The 16,270-nt window shown below is 52.3% G+C and overlaps 1 long non-coding RNA gene across 1 annotated transcript in view; it reads left to right on the top strand.

The window, feature by feature from the left end:
• Positions 1-449: 449 nt before the first annotated feature.
• Positions 450-16,270, top strand: part of LOC148135130 (uncharacterized) — a 36,778-nt gene continuing 20,957 nt past the window's right edge. Inside the window, exons 1-3 of the long non-coding RNA XR_015755457.1 lie at positions 450-569; positions 1,561-1,676; positions 7,858-9,249. This is a non-coding gene — a long non-coding RNA (uncharacterized LOC148135130). The remainder of the gene's footprint in view (positions 570-1,560; positions 1,677-7,857; positions 9,250-16,270) is intronic.

Raw genomic sequence — 16,270 nt, 5'->3', positions numbered from 1 at the left:
CATTCTCGGGAGTGAACGCTTCAGGATTGGTCAGAAAGCAAAGTGTTTTGCACGATTGATCGTTCTCACTACATGGTACAGCGTTAAACCTCTCTCATAAATCTATGTGACATTTTAAGAAATAGTTGAGATGTAAATCTGATAACATACATATTTCCAATCGATTTACACAACTCGAGTAAGAAACTTATTTTCAAATTCCCAGAACGATTGGTAATTTATATACCTGGCCGGTATGGTTGAATTGGGACAAACAATTTATTGGCAAGCTAGACATGTCTATGACTGTAAGTCGACAGAGCAATTGTTAATGACTAATATTTCACCCATGATTCTGTGCAGATAGGAATATTATATATCAACTCACCGATAACCTCAGACGCACGCGCAGTTTGGTTTCTATGCAGAGCATGCGCAGTGTCACATCGATCAGGCCACAGAGAGAGACACATGGAGCTGCTTTCTCCGACAGCGGCTGCGATCGGCTTCAGAGAGCGGCGTTCAGAGCCGGTGTGTGGGAGCCTCGCTGGGAGAAAAGAGCGGAGAGATTTCACAAATCCCGAAAACAGGTAAAAAGAGCGAAAATAATACTCCAGGCCCGTGTAAAGGGGCGGCGATCTCTGATCAGGGAAGGGGCCCAGTGTCACGGCCGCCATTTGTTTGAGGGAAGAGGGAGCGCGGGCCTCAGGGCCGCCATCTTGAGAAGGTCAAGGTGCAGGAGGGCGGGGCTCTCGGGGTCTGTAGAACAATCAGAGGAAAGGGAAGACCCATTGTTACTGATTAATCCCACGGACACAGCGTCACTGGGCGGTCCTACAGGAATATCCTCTCTCAGTCCTGCTGGGATGGTTCACCCAGTCAGAACCAGCAGCTCTCCTCCTCTCTCAGCTCCCCTTCTGTCCTTCCTGCAGCATCTGTCCCCTGGAACATTGAGCTGCCTGTCCTGTCCCTTCCTCAGTTGTGTTTCTGTAATACCTGTGATATCCCAGTCCCATCTTAGATTACTTCACTAAAAACAGGAATGCACCCGATGGATTTTTCTTAACATCAGCAATTGTTTAATACTCATTTACAGGTTTTTAATTACATCGTTTTTGAAGCATTTACTTCACATTCAATCATTTGCAATGTTGGGATTTGAACCTGTGTCCAGAGAGCACTTGCTGAGTTTCTGGATACATTTTCACACAATAATGCCACTAGGCCATCACTTCGCCTGCTCACAGTTTGTGTATCCCAGTGGCAACATGAATCAAGACCCTTTCTTCCTGCACAATTGTTTGACCCGGCACTTTGGTGGTGTGACTCAGTACCTCTCCATGCGGTATCCCTCACGGTGTGGGTCTATTTGCTGCCGCTGTCAGCGTCTCTCACCTTTGAAGCTACTCCAGGTCATGAGCCAACAGAATTCTCCACTCCAGAGAGATGAGGCAGCACAGGTCAGGAATGGAGACTGGGATTTTCCAGATCTCTGTGGGCTCAGTGCCATTCTATATATGTAACCCTCAAAGCATTAGTCTAATTTCCCATTCTGCCTATTTCTGTGTCTTATTTCTACAGGTACTCATGGAGTTCCTCACTCAATAGACTTGCCAACTGCTGGTTGGGACGATGGTTGGTCAGCCAGAAAGACAAAGTCAGGGAGGTCGGGAGTCTTCAATAAATCCTGCTGCCAGGTAAGATCATTCCAGTGCACAGAGCAGAAAGTAATAAGGGGGATCCAAACATCAGCTAACAAGACATGACATAGAGAAAGTGCTGGAGGGGGAGCACAGTACAGACACACCCCAGGCTCAATCACCACGCCTGCTGCAAGTTTTGTTGTAATGAGACAGAATCAGGAGTTCCCAGTTATCAGTCCAGACCTGTGCTTTCTGAGGGAGCATCAGAACAACTGAGGGGAAAGCAGGCCTCCCACGAGAGGGTGGTAATGCTGCCTGGGATCTTTCTGTTCCCTATTCCCTCTCCAACATTGTATCTATGACTTGTATTGAGGACCAGTGTCTTCAATCATTCTAACTCCTGTAACAGTTCCTATCTCTGTCATCTCCTCCCCTCTCACCAATTATTTCACAGATTTGAAACCTCCAGTCCAGATGACCATCCGTATCACTGTAACTTGCTTCAGTCTCTACAGCATGCCTTGTCTCGATAGTCTCCTCCTCCAATAACTGGAGACATCGGGTCTGTTTCTGTGAAGCATGACTCTTCGGCTGAGGTTTCCTAAATGGAATCAGTCGCGTTTGCCTGTGTTTGGCTCATATCCCTTCAAACCTTCTCCTCTCCACGTACCTGCCCGAGGGTCTTTTCCATGTTGTAATTGTTCTTGTTTTTACCATTTCCTCTGGCGGCCCGTTCCATCTATGCGGATAATGTTGTCCGTCAGCTCCCTCTTCAAATCCTTGCTCTCTCACCTCACGTTTATGCTTCTAGCTTTGGAATCACCTACCCTTGGCAATTCCCCTTACGTAGACCCTACATGGTTTCATAAACCTTTATAAGGTCACCCCGTGGCCTCCTCTGCCCAGGAGAAATATTGACGACAGTGTTACCAATATCTCCAATTCATGTACTCAATGCTCTGACCAATGAAGACAAGTGTGCCAATTGCTGCTTTCAACACCCTGTCGCCCTGTGATGCCAGTCCAAGGAACAATGTAACTGCACCCCTTGGTCTCTCTCTTTTCTACAACACTGTCCAGGGCCCAACCATTACCCGTGTTAGTCCTCCCTGGTTTGTCTTAACTAAATCCAACACCTGAATTAAACTCCATCTTTCATTCCTTGGCCCAGTTGATTAACATCCCCTTCGATAACTATATTCCCTGCCCACTCTTCCACTAATCTTGGTATCTATAAACATATTAACAGGGACTCCTATATTTTCACTCAAATTGTTTATGTAAGTGGTGCACAACAGTGCTCCCAGCACCAATCCTTACAGCACACTGCTGGTCAGAGGCCTCCAGTCTGAACAACAACCCTCTCCCACCACCCTCTGTCTCCCACTGTCATCCCATTTTGTATCCAGTTGGCTAGCTCTCCCTGATCCATTGTGATCTACCCTTACTAACCAATGTATCATGCTACATCCTGAACAAGGGTTTGCGGAAGCCAGAAACAACGTCTGTTGCTCTGCCTTCGTCTATCTTTTTGGTCACATCTTGAGCAAACTCCAGTCAAGTTTGTGGGACATGTTTGCCCATGCACAAAGCCATGCTGGCTGTCCGTAATCAGGCCTTATCTTTCCAAATGCATGGACGGCCTATCTCTCAGAATGACCTCCAACAACTGACCCACCATGATGTCTCGCTTATCAGTCTGTAATTCCCTGGCTTTCTCTTGCAGCCTTTCTTAATTGATGACACAAAATTATAATCATAGTCAGAGTCAGACCGTACTGTTCGGTTAACGCTAACCATACTCTAAAATGGATCTCATCCCACCTGCCTGTTCCTGGATCATATCCCTTCAAACCTTTCCTACTACTGTACTAATCCAAATGTCTTTTAAACATTGTAACTGTCCCCATGTTCACCCCTTCCTTGGGAAGTTCATATCACACACAACCCACCCTCTGTGTAACAATGTGCCTCTCATGTCTTTTTTTTAAATGTCTCTCCTCTAAACTTAAAAATGTAGTGCCTTGTCTTGAACCTCCCCTGTCCATGGGAAAAGACAACTCCCATTAACTCTATCTAGCCCCCTCATGATTTTATAAACTTCTATGAGGTCATCTGTCAATATTCAGGTTTCAGTGAAAAATACCAACCTATTCAGCCTTTCTTTATACTGAAGCCTTTCATACCCAGCCACATCCCAGTAAATCTCCTCCCAACCCTTTCCAGCTTAATAATATCCTTCCTATAACTGGGCGACCAGAACTGGACACAGTATTCCAGAAGAGGACTCACCAATGGCCTGTATAGTCTCAATGCGACTTCCCAACTCCTATATCCAAAGGACTGAGCGATGAAAGCAAGTGAGGCAAGCAACCTTTTTTAAACTATCCTGTCTCTCCATGTTGCAAACTTCAAAGAATTATGTAGCTGAGGTTCCTCTGTTCTACAACACCAGCGAAGGTCTTGCATTAATTGGATAAGTCCAGCACATGTTTGTTGTACCAAATGCATTACCTCGCATTTATTCAGATTGAACTCCATCTACAGTTTTTCAGCCATTCACACATTTCATCAGGATCCCTTTGTAATCTCAGAAAACCTTCTTCACTGTCCAAATGGCACCCTCCAGTCTAACAGCCTATCACACATAGCACTCTATGGTACAAATATCTCTGTTGGAGGCCCTACAATTTCTTCACCAGCTTCCCACAATGTCCTGAGATCCATTTGATCAGGTCCTGGGGATTTATCTACCTTTGTGTTTTAAAACCTCCAGCACCTCCTTTTCTATAATGTGGATTCATTTCAAGACTTTGAGTCATAGAGATGTACAGCACGGAAACAGGCCCTTCGGACCAACTCCTGCATGACATTTCTAGTCACATTTGCCACAATTTTGCCAATATCCCTCTAAACCTTTGCTATTCATACACCCATCCACATGCCTTTTAAATGTATTTCTATCAGCCTCCACTATTTGCTCTGGCAGCTTATTCCATCCACTCTGCGGGAGCCAGTTGTCCTTTCAATCCCTTTGAAAAGTTTCCCTCGCCTGGGGAAATGACCTTGTCTCTTGACACTGTCGATGACCATCATGATTTTAAACACCTTTTATCGGTTAACTCCTCAGCTTCCCATGTTCAACTGAAAACAGCCCCAGCCTATTCAGGCTTCTCCCTGAAGCGCAAGCCCTCCAACCCTGGCATCATCTTTGGTCATTTCCTCTGAACCCTTTCATGTTCCACACACCCTTCCGATGGCATTGAGACCAGAATTGCACACAGTATTCCAATAGTAGTCAGGCCAAACACTGTTTAGTTCCCTGAGCGCCCAGTCTCTATCCACAGTCAGTTCCAAAGTGAAATATTTGTTTCGGATCTTGTACTTTCACACATCATTGGCTTCATTGATCATTAAGGATACCGGGTTTGCCCCTAGCTCTTCTTTTGCTCTTAATACACTTGTAGAGTCTCTTTGGATTCTCCTTAACTTTCTCTGCCAAAGCTATCTCATGTCCCCTTTTTACATTCCTGATTTCCATCCTAAGTGTATTTCTACAGCCCCGATGCTCCTGAAGGGATTCCCTTGAGTCAGCCAGTTATATCGACATGTGACCTCTTTTCTTCTTGACCACAGCCTTGAAACTCAGCCAGTGTTTCCTAATTCAGTCAGCATTGAGCTGCACACTAACAGGAACACGCTGGCGCTGAACGCTCCTTTTATCTCGGTTTTAAAATATGCCTACTTGCCAGACTTCCCTTTACCTGCAAATAGCCTCCCCAGATCTACTTTAAAAATTCATGTCTAATACTATCTTGCTCCATTGAATAACTTTAACTTGTGGACCAGGCTTGTCCTTTTCCATCGCTATTTTCAAACTAATACAATTGTGGTAACTTTCCAAAGTGCTCCCCTACTAATACCTCAGACCCGTTCCCTACCTTGTTTCCCAAGGGGAGGTCAGGTTTAGCCCCATTCTCCAGTTGGGCCACTTACATAATGACTGGGAGTTTTCAGAACACACTTAACAAATTCCTTCCATCCAAATGCTTAACTTAGTAGCAATCCCAGTCCAGGTTTGGCACGGTTAAGATCCCCTATCATTAAAACCCTATTATTCTAAGAGATATCTGAAATCTCCTGACATATTTGCTCCTTCATCTCCCATTGCCTATCGCTGTAGTCCGACCGTAGAAAACTAATGGCCAATTTTTATTTCTCAGTTCCACTAATATCACTTAACTGGGCGATCCTGTATGAATACTCCCTCTAGGTACTGCTGGGATGTTTCCCCCAATCAAAACCACCAGCTCTCCTCCTGTTTTGCCTCCTGTTCTATCCTTCCTGTAGCATCTGTCTCCGGAACATTGAGCTGCTGGTCCTGTTGCTCCCTCAGCTGTGTTTCTGTAATATCTATGGTATCCCAATCCCATGTTCCCATCCATGCTCTGGGTTCATCTGCCTTATCTGTCTGGCGCTTTGCATTGAAATAACTGCAGTTTAATCCACCAGTTTTCCCTCATTGTCTGCTATGTTCTTGCCTGCCTTGTCTACTTATATTCCTGTCTTGAACATTTGTACCAGCCTCAACTTTCTTTCTGGCCTTACGACTCTTTGGGGTCACACAGCCCTGCCAGACAAGTTTCAATCCTCTCGAGCAGCTCCAGCAACGCTCCCCACCAGGATGTGGGTCCCCCTCCTGCTCCCAGTTCAGGTGTATTCCCCACCCTGTCTATCTGTGCTGACACCTCCAGAGATCTCAGGACTTGCCCACCAAGATCCCTGTGTTCCTCAGTACTCCAAGAGGACCTACCATTCATGATGTATATCATTTGTTTATTAGACTTCCCACAGTGCATTACCTCACAGTGATCAGAAGTAAACTCTGTCTGCCATTACTCTGCTCAGTTTATCATCTGATCGATATCAGACTGCAGCCTGAGTCCATCCCGCTCACTGTAGACAACACCCTCCATCTTTTATGTCATCTGCAAACCTACTAGTGATTCCTTCTGCTTTCCCATCCGAGCGATTAATGTACGTAACATCCAGCCATGGTTCCTGCACAGATCCCTGTGGTACACCCGCTGGATAATGGCTTTCTATCACAAAAACAACCCTCCACCTATTGAGGACCCAATTTACCAACTTGCCTTGGATCCCATGGGCTCTTCCCTTTTGGACCAGCCTTCCATCTGGGACCTCGTCAAAGACCTTAATGAACTCCATATAAACCACATCATCTGCACTGCCCTCATCAATATCAGAGGACAGCCGTCTACCAACTCCATACAGACAATCCCAAATGAAATTGCGCGGGTATCCGTTTTTGGCAAATACATTGTAGAGGTGTTCTTCTTCCTCTTTTTGCAGTTCTGGTGTACTGCAGTGTGTTGTGGCCCTTTTGAACAGTGTCGTGATGCAACCTCTTTTGTGTGTGTTGGGGTGGTTGCTTTCGTAGTTTAGGACTTGGTCTGTGTGTGTGGCTTTCCTGTTTACCTTTGTGGTGAATTCTCCGTTCGGTGTTCTCTGTACCATCACGTCTCGGAATGGGAGTTGGGTGTCCTTTTCTTCCTCTCTAGTGAATCGGATTCCTGTGAGTGTGGCGTTGATGATCCTGTGTGTGTTCTCTACTTCTCTGCTTTTAATGATTACAAAGGTATCATCTACATATCTGACCCAGAGTTTGGGTTGAATTTGCGTTAAGACTGTTTGTTCTAATCTTTGCATTACCGCTTCTGCTATGAGTCCAGAGATGGGTGAGCCCATGGGTGTGCTGTTGATTTGTTCATATATTTGGTTGTCGAATGTGAAGTGTGTTGTGAGGCACAGATCCAGTAGTTTGAGTATGCCGTCTTTGTTGATAGGTTCACCGTCCTGTTGTCTGTTCTGCATGTCCAGCAGGTTGGCTATTGTTTCTCTGGCTAGGGTTTTGTTGATAGAGGTGAACAGTGCCGTGACATCAAATGAGACCATAGATTCTTCCTTGTCTATGTGTCCAAGAATTCCTGTGTTGACTGTACAAAGTGTCTGGATCCGCTGATCAGGTGTTTCAGTTTCTGCTGTAGTTCTTTATCCTGTTTGTGTGATGGTGTCCCTGGTCGTGATACTATGGGTCTGAGTGGGATGTCTGGTTTGTGCACTTTAGGTAGTCCATAGAATCTGAGGGTGTTGTTGCTTTCAGGTTTCATTCTCTGTTGGTCAAACCTGATTATCTGTCCGTTTTTTTTTGCAGGTTTCTCAGTGTGTTGTTTATCCTATTGGTGAGCTGCGGGGTGGGGTCAAACTCCACGCAATTTCATCCACAGATGCCTCAGGGAAAGACAACGGAACGAGGACATGCCGCAACCCAAAGGACGAGCCACACTACCATATATCAAGAACATTTCTGAACTGACAGCCAGACTACTGCGACCACTAGGACTCATAACAGCACACAAACCAACAGCCACGCTCAGACAACAACTCACCAGGACGAAGGACCCGATACCCAGCATGAGCAAAACCAATGTAGTGTACAAAATCCCATGCAAGGACTGCACAAAACACTATATAGGACAAACAGGAAGACAGCTAACAATCTGCATCCATGAACACCAACTAGCCACGAAACGACACGACCAGCTATCCTTAGTAGCCACACACGCAGATGACCAGCAACGTGAGTTCGACTGGGACAACACTACTATATTAGGACAAGCCAAACAGAGAACAGCCAGGGAATTCCTAGAGGCATGGCACTCATCCACAGTTTCAATCAATAAGCACATCGACCTGGACCCAATATACCGGCCACTACAGCGGACAGCTGGAACTGACAACTGGAAGCGGCAGGGACAGACCACTATAAATGCCGGAGGAAACATCACAGAAGCGCTTCACAGGAGGCTCCCTGAGGATGTCACCTAGACAGGGGACGAAACGTCTGCAACACAAATTCCCAACTCGGCGAACAGAACCACAACAAGGAGCACCCGAGCTACAAATCTTCTCCCAAACTTTGAACCCTTTAGACTCTACAAAGCTCCGTCATGAACAAGCCACCATTTCTCTATTTCCTTTGCCTTCTTCAGTGTCTGCAACTCTCGCTCCATTAACGTTCTTTAGTCACTGCAGGTCTGCCTAGCTCCCCAGACAACCTGTTCCATCCCCTACAACTCCCTCAATCACTGTAACACCCTCTGCTCTGTCTAATCCTCTTCTTTCCCATTGTCTTCCGGGCACAACGGCGATCCTGTAAGAGAGCAGTGCGGAATGGGATGTTATAAATCTCAGCTGAGGCTTGATGCCCACCATTACTTGGGAGTCACAAGGGGAGAGACCCGAGCGAGTGCAGCACAGAGCGGGAGAATATACATCAGCAGCGAGGGTCAAGGCCGACTGGGACCTGGATTTGGATAAAAAGCAGAGCAGGAGGCTCGAAATCCGCACCGAGTCACAGAGGGAGTGACCGTGTGAGGGAGCAACTTGGAGCAGGAGCTTGAGGCTGACTCACACCTGGGAGAATATAAATCAGCACTGAGGATCGAGGCCTAGTTGTACCTGGGAGTCACAGACGGTGACCCTGTGAGGGAGCAGACTGGAGTGAGAGCTGGACGATTACACGTCCGAAGAGACACATCACTGTGTGAGCACGTGTCCCTCCATTGTTCTGTGTTTGTGTGTGTGTGTGTGTGTGTGTGTGTCCCCTTCCCTCGCTGTGTGTGAGCATGTCCCTCCCTCACTGTGTGTGCGAGCATGTCCCTCCCTCACTGTGTGTGTGTGTGTGTGTGTGCGTATGTCTGCGTGTCTCCCTCCCTCACTGTGTGTGTCTGTCCCCTCGGGGCGTGTGTGTGTGTGTGTGTGTGTGTGTAAGTGTGTGTCCTCTAGCTTTCTGAGCACATGTCCCACCCTTGCTGTGTCTGCGTGTCTCAACCTCGCTGTGTGTGTGCGTGTCCCTCCCTCTCTGTGTGTGTCTGTCTTGCTGTGAGTGTGTGTGCCCCTCTTGCAGTGTGAGGGTGCCTTCCCCTCGCTCTTTATGTGTGTGTATGCGTATCACTCACTCACTGTGGGTCTGTTTGTCCCTCCCTCGCTGTGAGAGTGTGTGTGTGTGCGTGTCCCTCTCTCACTGTGTGCGCGTCGCTCTTGCTGTGTGTGTCCCTCATGCTGTGTGTGTGTGTGTGTCCCTCCCTCTGTGTGTGTGTGTGTGTGTGTGTGTCCCTCCCTCTCTGTGTGTGTGCGTGTGTCTGTCTCGCTGTGAGTGTGTGTGCCCCTCTTGCAGTGTGAGGGTGCCTTCCCCTCGCTCTTTATGTGTGTGTATGCGTATCACTCACTCACTGTGGGTCTGTTTGTCCCTCCCTCGCTGTGAGAGTGTGTGTGTGTGTGTCCTTCCCTCGCTGTGTGTGTGTGTGTGTGTGTCTTTCCCTCGCTGTGTGTTTGTTTGTGTGTGTGTCTTTCCCTCGCTGTGTGTGTGTGTGTGTGTGTGTCCTTCCCTCGCTGTGTGTGTGTGTGTGTCCTTCCCTCGCTGTGTGTGTGTCCTTCCCTCGCTGTGTGTGTGTGTGTGTGTGTGTCCTTCCCTCGCTGTGTGTGTGTGTGTGTGTGTGTGTGTGTCCTTCCCTCGCTGTGTGTGTGTGTGTGTGTGTCCTTCCCTCGCTGTGTGTGTGTGTGTGTGTGTGTGTGTCCTTCCCTCGCTGTGTGTGTGTGTGTGTGTGTGTCCTTCCCTCGCTGTGTGTGTGTGTGTGTGTGTGTCCTTCCCTCGCTGCGTGTGTGTGTGTCCTTCCCTCGCTGCGTGTGTGTGTGTCCTTCCCTCGCTGCGTGTGTGTGTGTCCTTCCCTCGCTGCGTGTGTGTGTGTCCTTCCCTCGCTGCGTGTGTGTGTGTCCTTCCCTCCCTGTGTGTGTGTGTGTGTGTCCCTCCCTCCCTGTGTGTGTGTGTGTGTCCCTCCCTCCCTGTGTGTGTGTGTGTGTGTCCCTCCCTCGCTGTGTGTGTGTGTGTCCCTCCCTCGCTGTGTGTGTGTGTGTGTGTGTGTCCTTCCCTCGCTGTGTGTGTGTGTGTGTGTGTCCTTCCCTCGCTGTGTGTGTGTGTGTCCTTCCCTCGCTGTGTGTGTGTGTGTCCCTCCCTCGCTGTGTGTGTGTGTGTCCCTCCCTCGCTGTGTGTGTGTGTGTCCCCCTCCCTCGCTGTGTGTGTGTGTGTCCCCCTCCCTCGCTGTGTGTGTGTGTGTCCCCCTCCCTCGCTGTGTGTGTGTGTGTCCCCCTCCCTCGCTGTGTGTGTGTGTGTCCCCCTCCCTCGCTGTGTGTGTGTGTGTCCCCCTCCCTCGCTGTGTGTGTGTGTGTCCCTCCCTCGCTGTGTGTGTGTGTGTCCCTCCCTCCCTGTGTGTGTGTGTGTGTCCCTCCCTCCCTGTGTGTGTGTGTGTGTGTCCCTCCCTCGCTGTGTGTGTGTGTCCCCCTCCCTCACTGTGTGTGTCCCCCTCCCTCACTGTGTGTGTCCCCCTCCCTCGCTGTGTGTGTGTCCCCCTCCCTCGCTGTGTGTGTGTCCCCCTCCCTCGCTGTGTGTGTGTCCCCCTCCCTCGCTGTGTGTGTGTCCCCCTCCCTCGCTGTGTGTGTGTCCCCCTCCCTCGCTGTGTGTGTGTCCCCCTCCCTCGCTGTGTGTGTGTCCCCCTCCCTCGCTGTGTGTGTGTCCCCCTCCCTCGCTGTGTGTGTGTCCCCCTCCCTCGCTGTGTGTGTGTCCCCCTCCCTCGCTGTGTGTGTGTCCCCCTCCCTCGCTGTGTGTGTGTCCCCCTCCCTCGCTGTGTGTGTGTCCCCCTCCCTCGCTGTGTGTGTGTCCCCCTCCCTCGCTGTGTGTGTGTCCCCCTCCCTCGCTGTGTGTGTGTGTCCCCCTCCCTCGCTGTGTGTGTGTGTCCCCCTCCCTCGCTGTGTGTGTGTGTCCCCCTCCCTCGCTGTGTGTGTGTGTCCCCCTCCCTCGCTGTGTGTGTGTGTGTGTGTCCCCCTCCCTCGCTATGTGTGTGTGTGTCCCTCCCTCGCTGTGTGTGTGTGTCCCCCTCCCTCGCTGTGTGTGTGTGTCCCCCTCCCTCGCTGTGTGTGTGTGTCCCCCTCCCTCGCTGTGTGTGTGTGTCCCCCTCCCTCGCTGTGTGTGTGTGTCCCCCTCCCTCGCTGTGTGTGTGTGTCCCCCTCCCTCGCTGTGTGTGTGTGTCCCCCTCCCTCGCTGTGTGTGTGTGTCCCCCTCCCTCGCTGTGTGTGTGTGTCCCCCTCCCTCGCTGTGTGTGTGTCCCCCTCCCTCGCTGTGTGTGTGTCCCCCTCCCTCGCTGTGTGTGTGTGTCCCCCTCCCTCGCTGTGTGTGTGTGTCCCCCTCCCTCGCTGTGTGTGTGTCCCCCTCCCTCGCTGTGTGTGTGTGTCCCCCTCCCTCGCTGTGTGTGTGTGTCCCCCTCCCTCGCTGTGTGTGTGTGTCCCCCTCCCTCGCTGTGTGTGTGTGTCCCCCTCCCTCGCTGTGTGTGTGTGTCCCCCTCCCTCGCTGTGTGTGTGTGTCCCCCTCCCTCGCTGTGTGTGTGTGTCCCCCTCCCTCGCTGTGTGTGTCCCCCCCTCCCTCGCTCTGTGTGTGTGTGTCCCCCTCCCTCGCTGTGTGTGTGTGTCCCCCCCTCCCTCGCTGTGTGTGTGTCCCCCTCCCTCGCTGTGTGTGTGCGTGGCCTTCCCTCGCTGTGTGTGTGTGTCCCCCTCCCTCGCTGTGTGTGTGCGTGGCCTTCCCTCGCTGTGTGTGTGTGTGTGTGTGTCCCCCTCCCTCGCTGTGTGTGTGCGTGGCCTTCCCTCGCTGTGTGTGTGTGTGTGTGTGTCCCCCTCCCTAGCTGTGTGTGTGTGTCCCCCTCCCTCGCTGTGTGTGCATGTGTCTACCCCTCGTTGGGTGTGCGAATGTCCCTCTCTTGCTCTTTGTGTGTTTTTGTGTTTGTGTGTGTCCCTCCCTCACTGTGTGTGCATGTCCCTTCCTAGCTCTGTGTTCGTGTCCCTCTCTCGCTGTGTGTGTCTGTAATTTTGCGCATGCGTGTGTCCCTCCCTCGCTGTGTGTGCGTATCCCCCTCTAGCTGAGTATGTGTGTCCCTGTTGCAGTGTATGTGAGTGTCCTTCCCTTGCTGTGTGTGTGAGTATGTGTGTCCCTCCCTCGCTGTGTGCCTGCATGTATCCCCTTAACTGTGTGTATGTGTGCGTGTCCCTCCCTCGCGTTGTGTGTGTGTGTGTGTGTGTGTCCCTCCCTTGCTCTTTGTGTATATCCCCCTCAAGTGTGTGTGCTAATCTCCCCTTGCTGTGTGACTGCATGACCCCCTTGCTGTGTGTGCATGTGTCCCTCCCTCGCCGTGTCTGTGCGTGTCACCTCTCGCTGTGTGTGTTTATGTATGTCGCTCCCTCGCTGTGTGTGTGCATGTCCCTCCCACGGTGTGTGTGTGCATGTCCTTCCCTCGCTGTGCGTGTGCGTGTCCCTACCTCGCTGTGTGTCTCAGCAAGCCTCTCGCTCTCTGTCTGTGTCCCTCGCTCGCTGAGTGTGTGTGTGTGTGTATACGTGTCACACCGTCACAGTATATGTTTGTGTGTTGCCCCTTCGCAGCGTGTCCCTCACTCGCTGTTTGTGTGTCACTCCCTCGCGTTGTGTGCGCGTGTCCCTCCCTCACTCTGTGCGTTTCCCTCCTCGCTGTGTGTGTGCGTGTCCCTCCTCGCTGTGTCTGTGTGTGTGTCCCTCCCTCGCTCTGTGTGTATGTGTGTGTCTCTCCCTCGCTGTGTGCGGTCCCACCCTCCCTCACTGTGTGTGTGTGTGTCCCTCCCTCACTGTGTGTGTGTGTGTCCCTCCCTCACTGTGTGTGTGTGTGTCCCTCCCTCACTGTGTGTGTGTGTGTGTCCCTCCCTCGATGTGTGTGTGTGTGTCCCTCCCTTGCTGTGTATGTGTGAGTTTCCCCCCTTGCTGTGTGTGTGTGTGTGTCCCTCCCTCGCTGTGTGTGTGTGTGTCCCTCCCTCGCTGTGTGTGTGTGTGTCCCTCCCTCGCTGTGTGTGTCTGTGTCCCTCCCTCGCTGTGTATGTGTGAGTTTCCCCCCTTGCTGTGTGTGTGTGTGTGTGTCCCTCCCTCGCTGTGTGTGTGTGTGTCCCTCCCTCGCTGTGTGTGTGTGTGTCCCTCCCTCGCTGTGTGTGTGTGTGTCCCTCCCTCGCTGTGTATGTGTGTGTCCCTCCCTCGCTGTGTGTGTGTCCCTCCCTCGCTGTGTATGTGTGTGTCCCTCCCTCGCTGTGAGTGTGTGTCCCTCCCTCGCTGTGTATGTGTGTGTCCCTCCCTCGCTGTGAGTGTGTGTCCCTCCCTCGCTGTGTGTGTGTGTGTGTCCCTCCCTCGCTGTGTGTGTGTGTGTCCCTCCCTCGCTGTGTGTGTGTCCCTCCCTCGCTGTGTATGTGTGTGTCCCTCCCTCGCTGTGTGTGTGTGAGTTTCCCCCCTTGCTGTGTGTGTGTGTTTCCCTCTTGGTGTGCGTGTGTATGGCCCTCCCTCGTTGTGTGAGCATGTGCCTCCCCCGTCGCTGTGTGTGCGCGTGTCCTTTTCTTGCTCTGTGTGTGTGTTTGTGTGTTTCCCTCCCTCGCTGTGCATGCATGTCCCTCCCTGGCTGTGTGTGTGTGTGTCCCTCTCTCGCTGTGTGTGTCTGTGTTTGTGTGCTTCCTCATGCGCGTGTCACTCCCCCGCTGCATGTACATGTCCCTCCCTCACTGTGTGTGTGTGTGTGTGTGTGTGTGTGTGTGTCCCTCCCTCCCTCGCTGTGTGTGTCCCTCCCTCCCTCGCTGTGTGTCCCTCCCTCCCTCGCTGTGTGTGTGTGTCCCTCCCTCGCTGTGTGTGTGTGTCCCTCCCTCGCTGTGTGTGTGTGTCCCTCCCTCGCTGTGTGTGCGTGTCCCTCCCTCGCTGTGTGTGTGTGTGTGCGTGTCCCTCCCTCGCTGTGTGTGCGTGTCCCTCCCTCGCTGTGTGTGCGTGTCCCTCCCTCGCTGTGTGTGCGTGTCCCTCCCTCGCTGTGTGTGCGTGTCCCTCCCTCGCTGTGTGTGTGCGTGTCCCTCCCTCGCTGTGTGTGTGCGTGTCCCTCCCTCGCTGTGTGTGCGTGTCCCTCCCTCGCTGTGTGTGTGTGTGTGCGTGTCCCTCCCTCGCTGTGTGTGTGTGTGTCCCTCCCTCGCTGTGTGTGCGTGTCCCTCCCTCGCTGTGTGTGTGTGTGTGCGTGTCCCTCCCTCGCTGTGTGTGCGTGTCCCTCCCTCGCTGTGTGTGCGTGTCCCTCCCTCGCTGTGTGTGCGTGTCCCTCCCTCGCTGTGTGTGCGTGTCCCTCCCTCGCTGTGTGTGTGCGTGTCCCTCCCTCGCTGTGTGTGTGCGTGTCCCTCCCTCGCTGTGTGTGCGTGTCCCTCCCTCGCTGTGTGTGCGTGTCCCTCCCTCGCTGTGTGTGCGTGTCCCTCCCTCGCTGTGTGTGCGTGTCCCTCCCTCGCTGTGTGTGCGTGTGTGTGTCCCTCCCTCGCTGTGTGTGCGTGTGTGTGTCCCTCCCTCGCTGTGTGTGTGTGTGTGTGTGTCCCTCCCTCGCTGTGTGTGTCCCTCCCTCGCTGTGTGTGTGTGTCCCTCCCTCGCTGTGTGTGTGTGTGTCCCTCCCTCGCTGTGTGTGTGTGTGTGTCCCTCCCTCGCTGTGTGTGTGTGTGTGTCCCTCCCTCGCTGTGTGTGTGTGTGTGTGTGTCCCTCCCTCGCTGTGTGTGTGTGTGTGTGTCCCTCCCTCGCTGTGTGTGTGTGAGTTCCCCCCCTTGCTGTGTGTGTGTGTTTCCCTCTTGGTGTGCGTGTGTATGGCCCTCCCTCGTTGTGTGAGCATGTGCCTCCCCCGTCGCTGTGTGTGCGCGTGTCCTTTTCTTGCTCTGTGTGTGTGTTTGTGTGTTTCCCTCCCTCGCTGTGCATGCATGTCCCTCCCTGGCTGTGTGTGTGTGTGTCCCTCTCTCGCTGTGTGTGTCTGTGTTTGTGTGCTTCCTCATGCACGTGTCACTCCCTCACTATGTGTGCGTGTCCCTCCCTCGCTGTCGGTGTGTGTGTATCCCTCCCTCGCTCTGTGTGTGCATGTGTGTCCCTCCCTTGCAGTGTATGTGTGTGTTCCTCCCTCACTTGCTCTGTGTGTGTATGTGTGTGCGTGTCCCTCCATTGCACTTTGTGTATATCCTCCTCACTGTGTGTGCGCTTCTCCCCTCGCTGTGTGTGTGTGTCCCTCCCTCGCTGTGTGTGTGTCCCTCCCTCGCTGTGTGTGTGTCCCTCCCTCGCCGTGTCTGTGCGTGTCCCCTCTCACTGTGTGTGCGTGTCCCCTCTCAACTCCTGTACACATGCCCTCCCCCTCGCCGTGTGTGTGCTTGTCCCTCCTTCCCTGTGTGTGTGTGTGTGTGTGTGTGTCCCTCCCTTGCTGTGTATGAGCATGTCCCTCCCTCGCTGTGTGTGTTTGTGTATGTTCCTCCCTCGCTGTGTGTGTGTGTGTCCCCCTCCCTTGCTGTGTATGAGCATGTCCCTCCCTCGCTGTGTGTGTATGTGTGTCCCTCCCTTGCTGTGTATGAGCGTGTCCCTCCCTCGCTGTGTGTGTGTGTATGTTCCTCCCTCGCTGTGTGTGTGTTCCTCCCTCGCTGTGTGTGTGTGTCCCTCCCTTGCTGTGTATGAGCATGTCCCTCCC

Source organism: Chiloscyllium plagiosum, unplaced genomic scaffold (assembly GCF_037043375.1).
Source record: "Chiloscyllium plagiosum isolate Xiang-an unplaced genomic scaffold, Cpla_swu_hap1 HiC_scaffold_51, whole genome shotgun sequence".
In the NCBI taxonomy this organism is placed as follows: Eukaryota; Metazoa; Chordata; class Chondrichthyes; order Orectolobiformes; family Hemiscylliidae; genus Chiloscyllium; species Chiloscyllium plagiosum.
Note: the sequence above shows the minus strand (reverse complement) of the source record. Positions and strands in the feature narration are given on the sequence as shown.